Genomic DNA, 12122 nt, shown 5'->3' on the forward strand with positions numbered 1-12122 from the left:
CCTATCTTTCCTCTTTCCTCATGTCCCATTCATCCCCTCACGCTTCCATCCATTTGCCCATTTACCCATCTTTTGATCCATCTCCACTCACTCCAACTATCTCTGCCTACCATCCTTTCACCCACCCACCCATCTTTCCTTCCACCCACTCATCCTCCCACCTACCCTTCACCCATCCACCCTCTCATCCAATCACTCATTTTTTCCTCTGTCCTTGTGTTCAGTATCTTTTAGACACTAATGATACACAGGAACATTCTTAGTTGGGGGAGACAGGGATACCGAGCAGGGCCCTGAGGGGCTCCTGGGCACAAAGGCTTTCTGTGTCCCCCATTTCTTTGATTACAGGAAATAGACTTCATTCAGCCTCCATGACCTTCTCTGAGTTCCAACGGGCAGATTCAAGCAGTTGTTAATCAGGGAAGGGAGGGGATGCGAGACCAGTGAGAAACAGTCAAGAGAAACACAGTGCAGCCTTGGGGCAAGGTCCTGGCTCCCCAACAATGGATATACAAAACAATTTCTTAGAGCTGTTTTGCAGATACTGAAACCCCCTCCAGGTGGGAGAAGTTAATGATTAACAATGGTATGCTGCCCACAAGCATGTAGAGCCCAGACCAGTTGGAACCTGAAGGTTGATGATGCTGACTCTTACCTACCTCACCCCCACCTCATCAGCAGGACGTCCAAGAGCTGATCACGCCCTCTTTGAACCATTACTGTGAAACTTCTCACTATCCTCTCCAAGTAGAGACACAGTTTTTCGAGGCAGGAGCCCACTGTGTCCCCGTTTGCCTGGCAAAGTAATAAAGCTATCCTTTTCTACTTCACCCAAAACTCTATCTCCAAGATTCTATTTAGCACTGGTGTACAGAGAAGCTGAGCTTTTTGTATCAACAGAGTAAATGAAGTAAATAAGTAGAATTGTTTTAGATCTAATAAGTGGTGTAAAGGAAATAAAACAGGGACATATGCTATTAGAGGTTGCCTGTTTTAGCTCATATGATCAAGTAAAACTCCTCAGAGGAGCAGCTGAGTTGTACATGTAAAGAAGTGAGTCATGCCAAGGTTAGCAGGGAGAGCAAGTGAGGCCAGGGAGGCAGCCAAGGTGAAGGCCCTGAGGTGGCGATGGCCTTGGCGTTTTCAAGCAGGAAGGAGGCCTGCTGGCTGGGATGGTGTGGGTGAGGGATGTAGTAGGAGATGAGCAGAGAGGAACTGGGGCCAACATTACACAGGGCCTGAGAGCCAAGGCAGGGAGTTACGACTTTTTTCTAGGTATAAATGAGAAGGCACTGAGGGTAATGAGCAGGGAACTGGCATGACTCCTGCTTTAAAGAAAACACTCAGACAGCTATGTGGAGACTAAAGTATAGCACACAGGGTGGGATCTCAGAGACCAGTCTGGAGGTACAGGCAAGCAATTATGGTCTATAGGACCAGGGTGGCAGCAGTGGGGTACCTACAAGGTGCCTGGCCCTGCCCGGGCCACAGGCTGGGATATTAAAACAAGAAAGACAGGGTTTCTGTCCTCAAGGAGGAACAGTCTGTGTGTGTGTGTGTGTGTGTGTGTGTGTGTGTGTGTGTGTGTGTGTGAAATGTGGTGTATGTGTGGTGTGTATGTGTTGTGTATGTGGTGTGAGAATGCTGGGAACCTGGTTGTTTGTCCTATGATTAGGGAGTGTTCATGACATACTAGTAGGCAAGGGCCAGGGATGCTGGCACTTCCCACCCAATGAAGACAGGGTCTGTTCAAAATGCCTGTAGCACCTCTGTTGAGAAACACGGTACCAAATTATGACCCTACAAATAATTAAAATATATATTCTTTTTCCCCTTAATTTTGCACCATAAGCATTTCCCCCAACCATAAATACTCCTTTCTTTAATAAAGACTCTGGCTCATAAGTCTTTGCCTACATTTCTCCTCTTCCAATCTTAAAAAACATAATTTTTTTCCTGCGTTATGCAGTGCACCTAACAAGCTTTCAAAGTAGATAGCTGAGCTGCGTTGGGAGAAGAGCAAAGTGAGGTTCAGAGAGTGAAACACTCTTAAGTCATAATCATTCTAACTTCATCAGGCAGGCTCAGAGGTCAGAAGTCGTACGTGTGTTTTCCTTCCACTTTTCCCAAGCTCCTCTTATGGCAATGGGAAATCAGGGTGTTTGTTTGTCAGTGGCCTGCAATGGACCAGGCCCCAAGCATGACCTTTGAGTTGAATCAAGTCATCTCAGATCCATGGTTGATTAAAACCTTGGAATCCAGAACCAGAAAGACTTCAAGAACCCAGAATCTTGATTCCAAAAGTCAAAGATTCCCAGACTTTCAGTGTAAACCTTTGCACTTAGGGAACACTGAAGCTTTACAGTCACACACTTTCAGAACTAGAACTAGAATGGTCCACTCCTCTAGAAATGACGCTTAGTGGGCCAAGGTCCAGTGCCTCTTTGCTTGGGGACCCCTCAGGAGGAGCCACACCTCCCTTCTTCCCTCCTTTGTCCTTCTCCCCTTCCTCCTCCCCACCCTCATCTGCCCCCAACCCGACTCTCCTACACCCTCTCACTTTCCTCGTTGAGCATCCCCCAGCCAGTTATCCAGCAGGATGAGTTACTGGGTAGCTGCATGCCAGGGACTGGGAGGCAGGCGGGGATGATGTAGGAGGTGAAATTCACAGGAAAGAGCAGCTGCAACATGGCTATGTCACTCCCGAAGGGATGTAACTTCTCAAAGTCTGGGTGCATGATAATCCGGCTCAGTGACATCTCTCGGGTGTGCTGGGTGTGCTGGTGCAGCTGGGTGCTTCCTGACAGAACCCGGTAGTTCTCCGGGGCGTGAGATTTTCTGGAGGAAGAAGGGCACATTGTCACCATCATCTCTGCGTGTGGGCTAGCTCTTTCCCTGCATCCTCATCTAACTGCCCACAGGCCTCTACCCCACATGATGCTAGACAGCTTTTATCTCCCCATTTCTAGCGTTCAGGAGTCCTTCTTTCTTGGGGCTAATTGCTATTCTACTTACAACCTCAGACACACGGCTTCTCCATCACACACTAGAATCAGAGGAGCACTGAATCCTTGTGCTGGAAAGATCCTTGGTGGCGTATCAAATGAAGGTCTTTGATTGTACACAGGAGGAGTTCTGGCTCAATCCCAGCTCTAACTTTACCCTTCCCAAGACTCCCTACAGTCCACCTTCTGGCCCCACACTCTTCCTGACCTCTCCTTTCTTTAAACACCTTCCTGCCCAAGGGCTGCTTCTCCACTCAGTTATAAGGACTCACAAAAGACTTGTTAAATAAATGAGCAAATGAGTGCAGGAAACAGAACCTTGCCTTGTTCCCTGAACACAGGTGCTGAAACTTCCCACCTCCCTGACTGTTTGCACGGCTCGTCCACCTGGAGACCCACTCATGCTCCCCTTGCCCAAACCCTTCCCCTCCAGCAAGCCCCTCGCTCTGCATAGCCCTTCTCCGGAACCCCCAGCCCAGGCATCTGCCTTTCTCACCCATGTTGGGCCTTCTCGTGTGACAGGATGGAGACAGGGTGAGGTGGGGACTTGCCACCCCTGATGTCACAAAGGGGCTTGCGTGGATCGTCGTATGGAGTAGGCGCCAATAGGACTCTAAGCTCCGAAAGTTCCAGCTCCCAGACCTGGGCTGTGATGCCCCAACTCCCTGGGGACCCCTCCTCATGTGTTCAGACCCAGGCACTGAGCCAGGCCGAGGACGGCCAGGGGAATTAGACTCCTGAGCAGCCATGTCACTCTCCCAGGGAGCCCCAATTCCCACCTATGCAGCCTGGCACCATGGCTCCCCACAACGCACACCAGCGGCCATGACTACTCCTGGGCACACAGTTGTGCAGGAGTAATAAGAAGAATTGCCCAGCTGCTGGTCAGACATGCGGTCCCAGGTCCCTGCCTGGAATCTGACACCTGGAAATGTGGGGACGTTAAGAAGAAGCTGTGATCTGAGATTGGTCCACACTGCATGGCAGCCAGGACGGACACTGCCACTCTCCTGAGGCACATTTGTGTTGAAGCACAGGCACAGGGGCTGATGGCAGAGCATGAGGCGGATCTGAGCAGGTGAGCAGGGAGGCCAGTCCAGGTGGAGGGTACACAGGCCAAAGGCAGGAATGACATGCATCTGAAGGCCACAGACTGCCCCAGAGAAAAGCCCAGAGGAGCTGACGTGGGATGCCCATCACCCCTCTTCTCCTCTTCCCCCATATCCCCCTCCCCTGCCAGTGCCTGTGCTGGCACCCTGGAAGGAGGACTTACTTCAGAAAGCAGTGGGCAGTGGAAACGACCCAGCGAGAGTTAATGAGGACAGCTCCACAGACGTGTGAGCCCTGGTACTGCAAGCTGGCCTGCCATGGCCACTGGCCAGCCACCACGTCCTGGCCACCGTAGATCTTCCCCATCACCTTGGGTTTCCCGCACACTGTGGAGACTCCCCTGCCACCTACGAAAGAGGCACTAGTAGTACCCCAAATGCCACTACCAGGAAGGCCCTGTCCACTTCATAGATGGGAAAACCAAGGCCAAGCGTCCAGTGGCCTAGCCAAAATGACAGCGCTACCTGGACTCTACTTTCACTGGCTGCCCCTGAGAATTGGACAGAGCAAGCCCTGTGGGGATGAGGACCCAGAGGTCTGGTGGGATGGGGCAAGGGGGGACCCAGGGTAGCCACAGCAGCTCACAGCAGCATCTGCAGGGAGAAGGACATCCCCGAGTGAGGCTGCCAAGGGCTGGGCGCGTCACAGACCTTATTTCCCTCAACTAGCACACCTCAATGCCTACTCTTGTAGATCAAAGAGCTAAAGGTCTCAGAAGTTGCCAACATTACTTGCTCAAGATCATGGCTTCTAAGGGCCTGTGCCTCCTCCATGTCACCCCGGTGTCTTAGGGAGGGAGATTTGCAGTCTGTGGTGCTGTGTGAGCTGGGGAAAGTCATTCCCCCTCTCTGACTCAGGATTCTACATTTCTAAAAGAAGAGGGAGTGGGCTAATGAAGACAGCCCTGGCTCTAGGACTCACACCTGGGAGGGCAGGGGGTGTGCCCAGGCCCCCTGAGAGCGGGCATCTTGGTCTAGGGCCTGCGCTCCCAGGGCCTCACGGAGGGGAATGAGACCCGCGGCCCTGGACTCAGGGCCACTCGTTCATCAGTCCTGGTGCTTTCCTCCACCCAGCCACCCAGCCTCAGGGTCAGACCCTGCTATGTCCCCACTTCCACAGTCCCACAGAGGTCCCAGAGTCCCACAGAGGCACTTCCCACCCAGAGGCTCCACAGTGGGGAGTCGGTGACCCACCTGTGTTGAGGGGGTCTCTGGGCTGCCCGGTTGTTGGCCAGGGCAGAGAAAAGATGAAATTCAGTGACTCAGGGCACCCAGGCCCTGGTCACAGCCGGCCCCCTCAGGCCCTGCAGTTTAGGCCGTTTCAGCCCTCAACAGAGGCCCCAACGCACCTGTGGCTCCCGGGGCCAGCCGCTGCGCTTCCGGAGTCGGAGCGCTGCCCTCCACCGCTCCGCCCGCGCCTGGAGCCCAGCCGGGGGCGGCCGTGGCCGTGGCCGGGGACCCTCGCAGCTCCAGGGTGGCCACGGGCAGCAGCAGCAGCCAGAGAAGGGCCACAGGCTGGCCTCGGCCTTGGGCGATCCACGCCTCCGTGCCCATTGCCAGGGTTGCTGACTCCCGCCTGACCCCAGCCTGGCCCTGCCTGACCTTGCCCTGACCCCGCCTCAGCCCAGCCCTCAGCCCACCCTGACCTTCTTCAGAACCTTTTAAACAACTCTACTAAGATATAATTTATATACCATGAAGTTCACTTATTATTATACAAGGGACAATTCAATGATTTTCTGTACATTTTTTAAAATTTATTTATTTATTTATATTTAAATAAACTTTTTGTTTTAGATTTATGAAAAAGTTGCAAAGACAGTACAAGGAGTTCCAAGATCCCCCTCACCCACTTTCCCCTAATATTAAGATCTTATATTACTATGGCACACTTATCACAACTAGTGAGCCAATATTGAGACATTAATATTAACTGAGGTCCATTCTTTCTTTTTTTAAATTTTTTTAAGCTTAAGGTGTATAGCATAATGATTTGACTTCCATGCATCATGAAATGATCATCAGAATAAATTTAGTGAACATCCATCATCCCACATAGATACAAAATTAAAGAAATGGAAAAAAAAATTTTTCCTTGTGATGAGAACTCTTAGGATTTACTCTATCAACTGTCATGTATAACATACGGCAGTGTTCATTATATTTATCATGTTGTCCATTACATCCCTAGTACTTATTTATCGCATAACTGGGAGTTTGTACCTTTGACTGCAGCTAACCAGTTCTCCCTCCCCCAATCTCCGGCCTCTGGTAACCACAAATCCGATCTCCTTTCCTATGAATTTGTTTGTTTGTGAAGTATAATTGATGTACAATGAAATGCTATGTTAGTTCCTGTTACACAACATAGTGATTGGTTATTTCTGTACATTTCAAAATGATAAGTATAGTTATGATATGTCACCACACAAATATATCACATAATTATTGACTATATTCCCCACAGTGTACATTTCATACTCCTTTATTTTGCAACTGAAATTTTGTACCTCTTCATCTCCCTCACCTATTGCTTTCTTTCCCCCAACACTCTCCCGTCTGGCAAGCACCTGTTTGTTCTCTGTATCTATAACTCTGTCTCTGTTTTGTTAGGTTTCTTCATTTGTTTTATTTGTTAGATTGCATATATAAGTGTAATCATACAGTACTTGCCTTTGTCTGACTTACTTCACTTAACATAATACCCTCATGGTCCATCCATGTTGTTGCAAACGGCAAGATCCCGTTCTTTATCAGATATGTGATTTGCAAGATTTTCTCCAAGTCTGTAGCTTGTTTATTCATTCTTTCAACAGTGGTGCTCAAAGAGCAAAAGTTTTTAATTTTGATGAAGTCTAATTTACTAATCTTTTCTTGTATGGATCATGTTTTTGATGTTATATCTAATAGATCATGAAGAGTTTCTTCTATGTTTTCTTTGAGAAATCTTAGAGGTTGTTTCTTACATGTGGATCTGTGATCAAGTTTTAGTTCATTTTTGTCTAGTGTGATGTAAGTTTCTGTTTCTTTGCTTTGGGTTTTTCCTGTGGATATCCATTTATCCCTGCACCTTTCCTTGGTTAAAAAAAGAAAGGTTAGTCTTTCTTGTATTGAATTGTCTTGGGACCTCTGTTGAAAATCAATTCATAATAAAAATTGTTTTATTTCTGGACTCTTAATTCTGTGCCATTGAACTGTATTCCTTTCCTTGTGCCTGAAACCCACTGTCTAGATTAATACGTATTGTAGTAGAATTTGACGTCAGGTGGTGAAAGTTCTCCAGCTTTATTCTTTTGCCAAACTGTTTAGGCTATTCTGCATCTTTTGCATTTCCATATGAATTTTAGGATCAGCTGTCAAATTCTACACAAAAAGAGCCTGCTAGAATATTCATAGGCACTGCATTGAATTTATAGATCAATTTGAGGAGAATTGCTTTCTTTTTTTTACTTAAAAATTTATTTATTTATTTATTTATCCATTTTTGGTTGCTTTGTGTCTTCGTTGCTGCGTGTGGGCTTTCTCTAGTTGTGGTGAGTGGGGGCTACTCTTGGTTGCAACGTGCAGGCTTCTCATTGTGGTGGCTTCTCTTGTTGTGGAGCGTGGGCTCTAGGCACGTGGGCTTTAGTAGTTGTGGCACACGGCTCAGTAGCTGTGGCTCACCGTCTTTAGAGTGCTGGCTTGTAGTTGTGCCTCATGGGCTTAGTTGCTCCGCGACATGTGGGATCTTCCTGGACCAGAGCTCGAACCTGTGTCCCCTGCATTGGCAGGAGGATTCTTAACCACTGCACCACCAGGGAAGTCCGAGAATTGCTTTCTTGATAATATGAAGTCTCCTGATCTATGAACAAGAAATGTTTCTGTTTATATAGATCTTTAATTTCTCTCAGCAATGTTTTGTAGTTTTCAGTGTACAGATCTTGCAGCTCTTTATTAAATTTATTTCTAAGTATTTTATTCTTTTCCATGCTACTGTGAATGAAATCATTTTTTTAATTTCCTTTTCATATTTTTGTACTTAGTATATAGAAATGAAATTTATTTTTATAAGAAATGTTTCCTGTGACCTTCTTAAACTTGTTTATTCATTCTAGTCTGTTTTGTTTTGTTGTATTTTGTTTTGGTGGGATCATTCGTGTTTTCTAACACATAGGATCATGTCCTCTGTAATAAAAGTTCTAATTCTGCCATTTAAAGTTGGATGCCTTTAATTTCTTCTTTCTCTCCTACCTTCTTTTATTTCTTTTTCCCTTCTTTCCTTCCTTCCTTCCTTCCCACCTTTCTTTCCTCCACTTCTTAGAGACTATATTTTAAGGACCTTGCTTTTCAAATATGGTCTATCAATCTTTGTCTTTAACTTTGTTTCATCTATTCACATTCAATGTGATTATTGATATGGTTGGAATTACATTTTCCACTTTGGTATTTGTTTTCTGTATGTCTCTTATCTTTCCCCCCACTTTTGAGACAGGCTGGGACCTGGGACCCTTTGCTGCAGTGCTACAGCAGATTTCTATAAACTGGTGTATGCATGGGTGAGAGTCCCACCTGTGGGTTAGGTTCCTACAGATGAAATACAACTGTCTGGTTTCCAGGCTCGATCACCCCGGTGGGCAGTGGACAGGGTGCACCCTCCTTCAGTGGCCCTTTCTGAAAGCTTGCAGGTTGGTGCCTGAAGAGACAACTGCAGGGTCAGGTTGAAACGGCAATCTCTCTCTTTCTCTTTCTCTTTCTCTTTTACAGTCTTTTCTGTCCCTCCTCCCTTTACCTCTCCCTTGGTCCTTATACCTGCACTCCCATCCCCTTTATCCTGAAAACTTCTTGTTTGTGTCTAAGTTTTTGTCATTGGTATCTTTGTTTTATGAGTTTTGTCTGTCCAACTGCTCCTACAAGTCTCTGCTAACATTGTGGGCATGGTGAAGCTCTTAAACCCTGAAATACAAACGGATCCCACATTGTCTCAGACTCGACTCCAGCCTTGGGTTACTTAGTGGGATTTTAAAGAACAAAAAAAGAAGAGAGGGGCTTGCACCTCTCTCCTCTGCCTTTGCAATGTAACTGTTCTGCCTGGACTCTCAGGGACTCCGTGATCCATCTGTAGTCCCCCAGACTGAGGGAAAAAAAGAGACCTTTTTAAATTCAAGCAGGAAAACTAAGAGATCCCTGATTTTGTAAAAATTAACTTGTGTGGCTTAAGCTTGTGGGTTTAATTAATACAGACCAGTCTGTATTATCAACATTAAGTATAATACTTCTATCCTACCTAGGGTTACTGGAAGTCAATAAGTGCATATTGTTTCTGTGATAAAATCTGTTAGCAAGGAAAATAACCTGATATGATTAAACTTTTAAGTAAATATGACTGGATAAGAGCTTTTTAGTAAACTCAATGGGAATAATCATGTTTTCCAAATGTCCATCTAGAACAGTCCCTCCAAATTTTGGTAACTTGAAACTAAATTACGTTAAATGATAGGAATCCATTGAGTATCCAGGCCATTTCAAATAAGATGAAATATTGGAACATCAATTGCTAAACAGGTCTAAATTTACCTACTTTTGTTTTCTTGTGAGAGGGAAAGTAAGGATGTTTGGGTTTATTAGACACATATCTTACATCACATTAAGGAAAGAAATTGTGCTTTGGGAAGATACATGGGATCTTCCCAAGCGTTTATGGGCTATTCCAATCAGGGAATGCTAATGTAAAAGACATTTCATTGTGACAGAAGGAAGGTAAGATGTGTGCTTTCAGAAAAGAAGGTATGTGGAATGGAAATGTATTTCGTTAAATGGAAAAATGTGATTTTGTCCTACAGCTGGTTATTTCTGAATGGAAAAAAGAAGGGACAAAATATGGCTACAGAAAGTTACAGAAGATTTGCAGAAAAGGAACACTGAGAAGAGAATGTTTTATGTGGTTGGAATTTTCTAAGGTTGGATTAAATTTAATTAGGTAACCGGATTTTATCAAGAGTAGGCTGATATAAGACTGGATTTGGTTTCTTTCTCTCATAAGAGAACAAAGATTTCCTCGAATGCTCCTTTTGATAACAGATTGTGTGAGTTTCTGTGCCTTTAAGTGATCTGCATTTACTTTTGGAATCCCTTTTTTTTTTTTTTTCACCTTAGCTCAAGGAATAATTGTTTCACAGCAGCCTATGATTCTATTTGACTGGATGTTTTAAAACTTTTGGAAATTTTTGACAGATTTCCCAAATATCAAATTCTAATTGAAATTCTTTTGACTTCCAGTTAACTTTGGGATGCTTCATGGGGCCCCTGGAGCCTCCCAAAGAGAGATCCTAAACTAACTGGGTTCATTTGGTGTGTTAAATTACATGGGAAACATTGTCTAAACTCATTGTTGCCTGTGTCAGATGGAATCATCAGGCTCTCCCCAGTTTTATCATAGCTGTCAAACAGAGAGGGGAAAGGGTTTTAGGTTTTTCTGCTGTCTAGTCTCTCACCTTATTCTATGTCCAAAAAAAAATCCCCTGTGGGAATACTCCCAACGTAGGCCCTTAGGTCCTGACCCCAATGGCATTTTCCATTGCACCCAACTCCAATTCCTCCAGGAGTTCCTTTTTTGCACCTCTAGGACCCCTTTCACTCAAGGCCTTGGCAGCCCATACCTTGTTACAGATCACCTATTGGGTGGCCACTTCCAAGCAGCCCACATCCTAGGTTTTATAGATGCTCAAACTCGAGGAATACCCCCAGCATAGGGAAACGTTATTGGACAAAAGCCTCCTGGTAAATGTCTCTGGGACACTGGACTTCATTTCTAGGAGCACTTTTTCTCGGTTGCATGTTATTCAACATGGGATGATCCTCTTCTAAGCCAGAAGAAACACCTCTGGAGAGTATCCTTAAAAATTGGAAACTTTCAAAATAGACGGGCTGAAAAGGGAAACGTTTAAACTCTATTGTAACATTGCCTGGCCCTTGTATAAGTCGGGGAATGGAGAAAAATGGTCTGAAAATGGGTCTCTATAATACCGTATTGCAATTGGATCTCTGCTGTTGCAGGACAGGAAAATGGACTGAGGCTCCCTATGTTCAAGCCTTCATGGTCCTGGGAATTCCCTGGCGGTCCAGTGGTTAGAATTCTGAGCTGTCACTGCTGAGGGCATGTGTTCGATCCCTGGTCGGGGAACTAAAATCCCACAAACCACATGGGGCTGCCCCCACCCCCCAAAATAAACCTTCATGGTCCTTTACCAAAACCCCGCTCTATGGGTCTCCTGTAATCAAAAGCCTGGGGAATCAGAAACACTCCCGACATTTTAAATGATCCCCTTCTAGCTTTCTCCGACTCTCAGGGGGGAAACCAAGCTTCACCTGCTTCCCCGGAGCCACCTACTCCTCCGGAGCCACCTATTTCTCCGGGTCCCTCTGACCAATCCCAATCTCTGCCTCCTTATGTCCCTTTATATCCTCCGTCGCCCCAGGAGGGAGAGACTAGTCCCTCCAGGGTAACTCGTAGTGGAACTTCCTGTCGCCCAGGATCAGGTTCAAAGTTAGCCCTCACCTCTGCCCCACAAGGCCTTTACCCCTTCAGGAATCAGCTGATGGAAACTGAAGCACTACTGGAGTGCATGTCTCCTTCTCAATGAGAGACTTAGGAATTTGTAAGGAGAATTTTGACAGGTTCTCAGAGAACCCTGACAAGTTTAGGGATGAATTTATCAGGCTGGGGTTGACATTCTCTCTCACCTGGCAGGACATCATGGTTATTCTGGCCTACTGTTGCACCCCAGATGAAAGGGAGCGTATACTGAGAAAGGCCAGGTAACACTCAGATGGCCTATTGGCCACCAATCCACACCGCCAAATTTTTCAGGTGGGTGGGGATCCAGTCCCAGAACATGACCCACACTGGGACTATGAAGATCATGTAGGCCAGGCTAGGATGAGACATTACATTACTTGTCTATCAGAAGGACTGAAAAGGTGTATGGTGAAGCCTGTAAATTATGATAAGGTCCGAGAAGTTGCAAAGGAA

The 12122-nt window shown here is 46.1% G+C and overlaps 1 pseudogene across 1 annotated transcript; it reads right to left on the reverse strand.

Annotated features, from left to right (window-relative positions):
- Positions 1-2546: 2546 nt before the first annotated feature.
- On the reverse strand, positions 2547-5668 carry LOC309654258 (putative serine protease 47 pseudogene; annotated as a pseudogene). Its single transcript has 3 exons — positions 5464-5668; positions 4279-4462; positions 2547-2838 (listed from the first exon to the last, which is right to left on the reverse strand). The product of its transcript is annotated as a putative serine protease 47 pseudogene (transcript).
- Between the last annotated feature and the right edge of the window lie 6454 nt (positions 5669-12122).

The sequence above is a fragment of the Balaenoptera physalus genome, assembly GCF_965194825.1.
Source record: "Balaenoptera physalus genome assembly, contig: HAP1_SCAFFOLD_2410, whole genome shotgun sequence".
Taxonomy (NCBI): domain Eukaryota; kingdom Metazoa; phylum Chordata; class Mammalia; order Artiodactyla; family Balaenopteridae; genus Balaenoptera; species Balaenoptera physalus.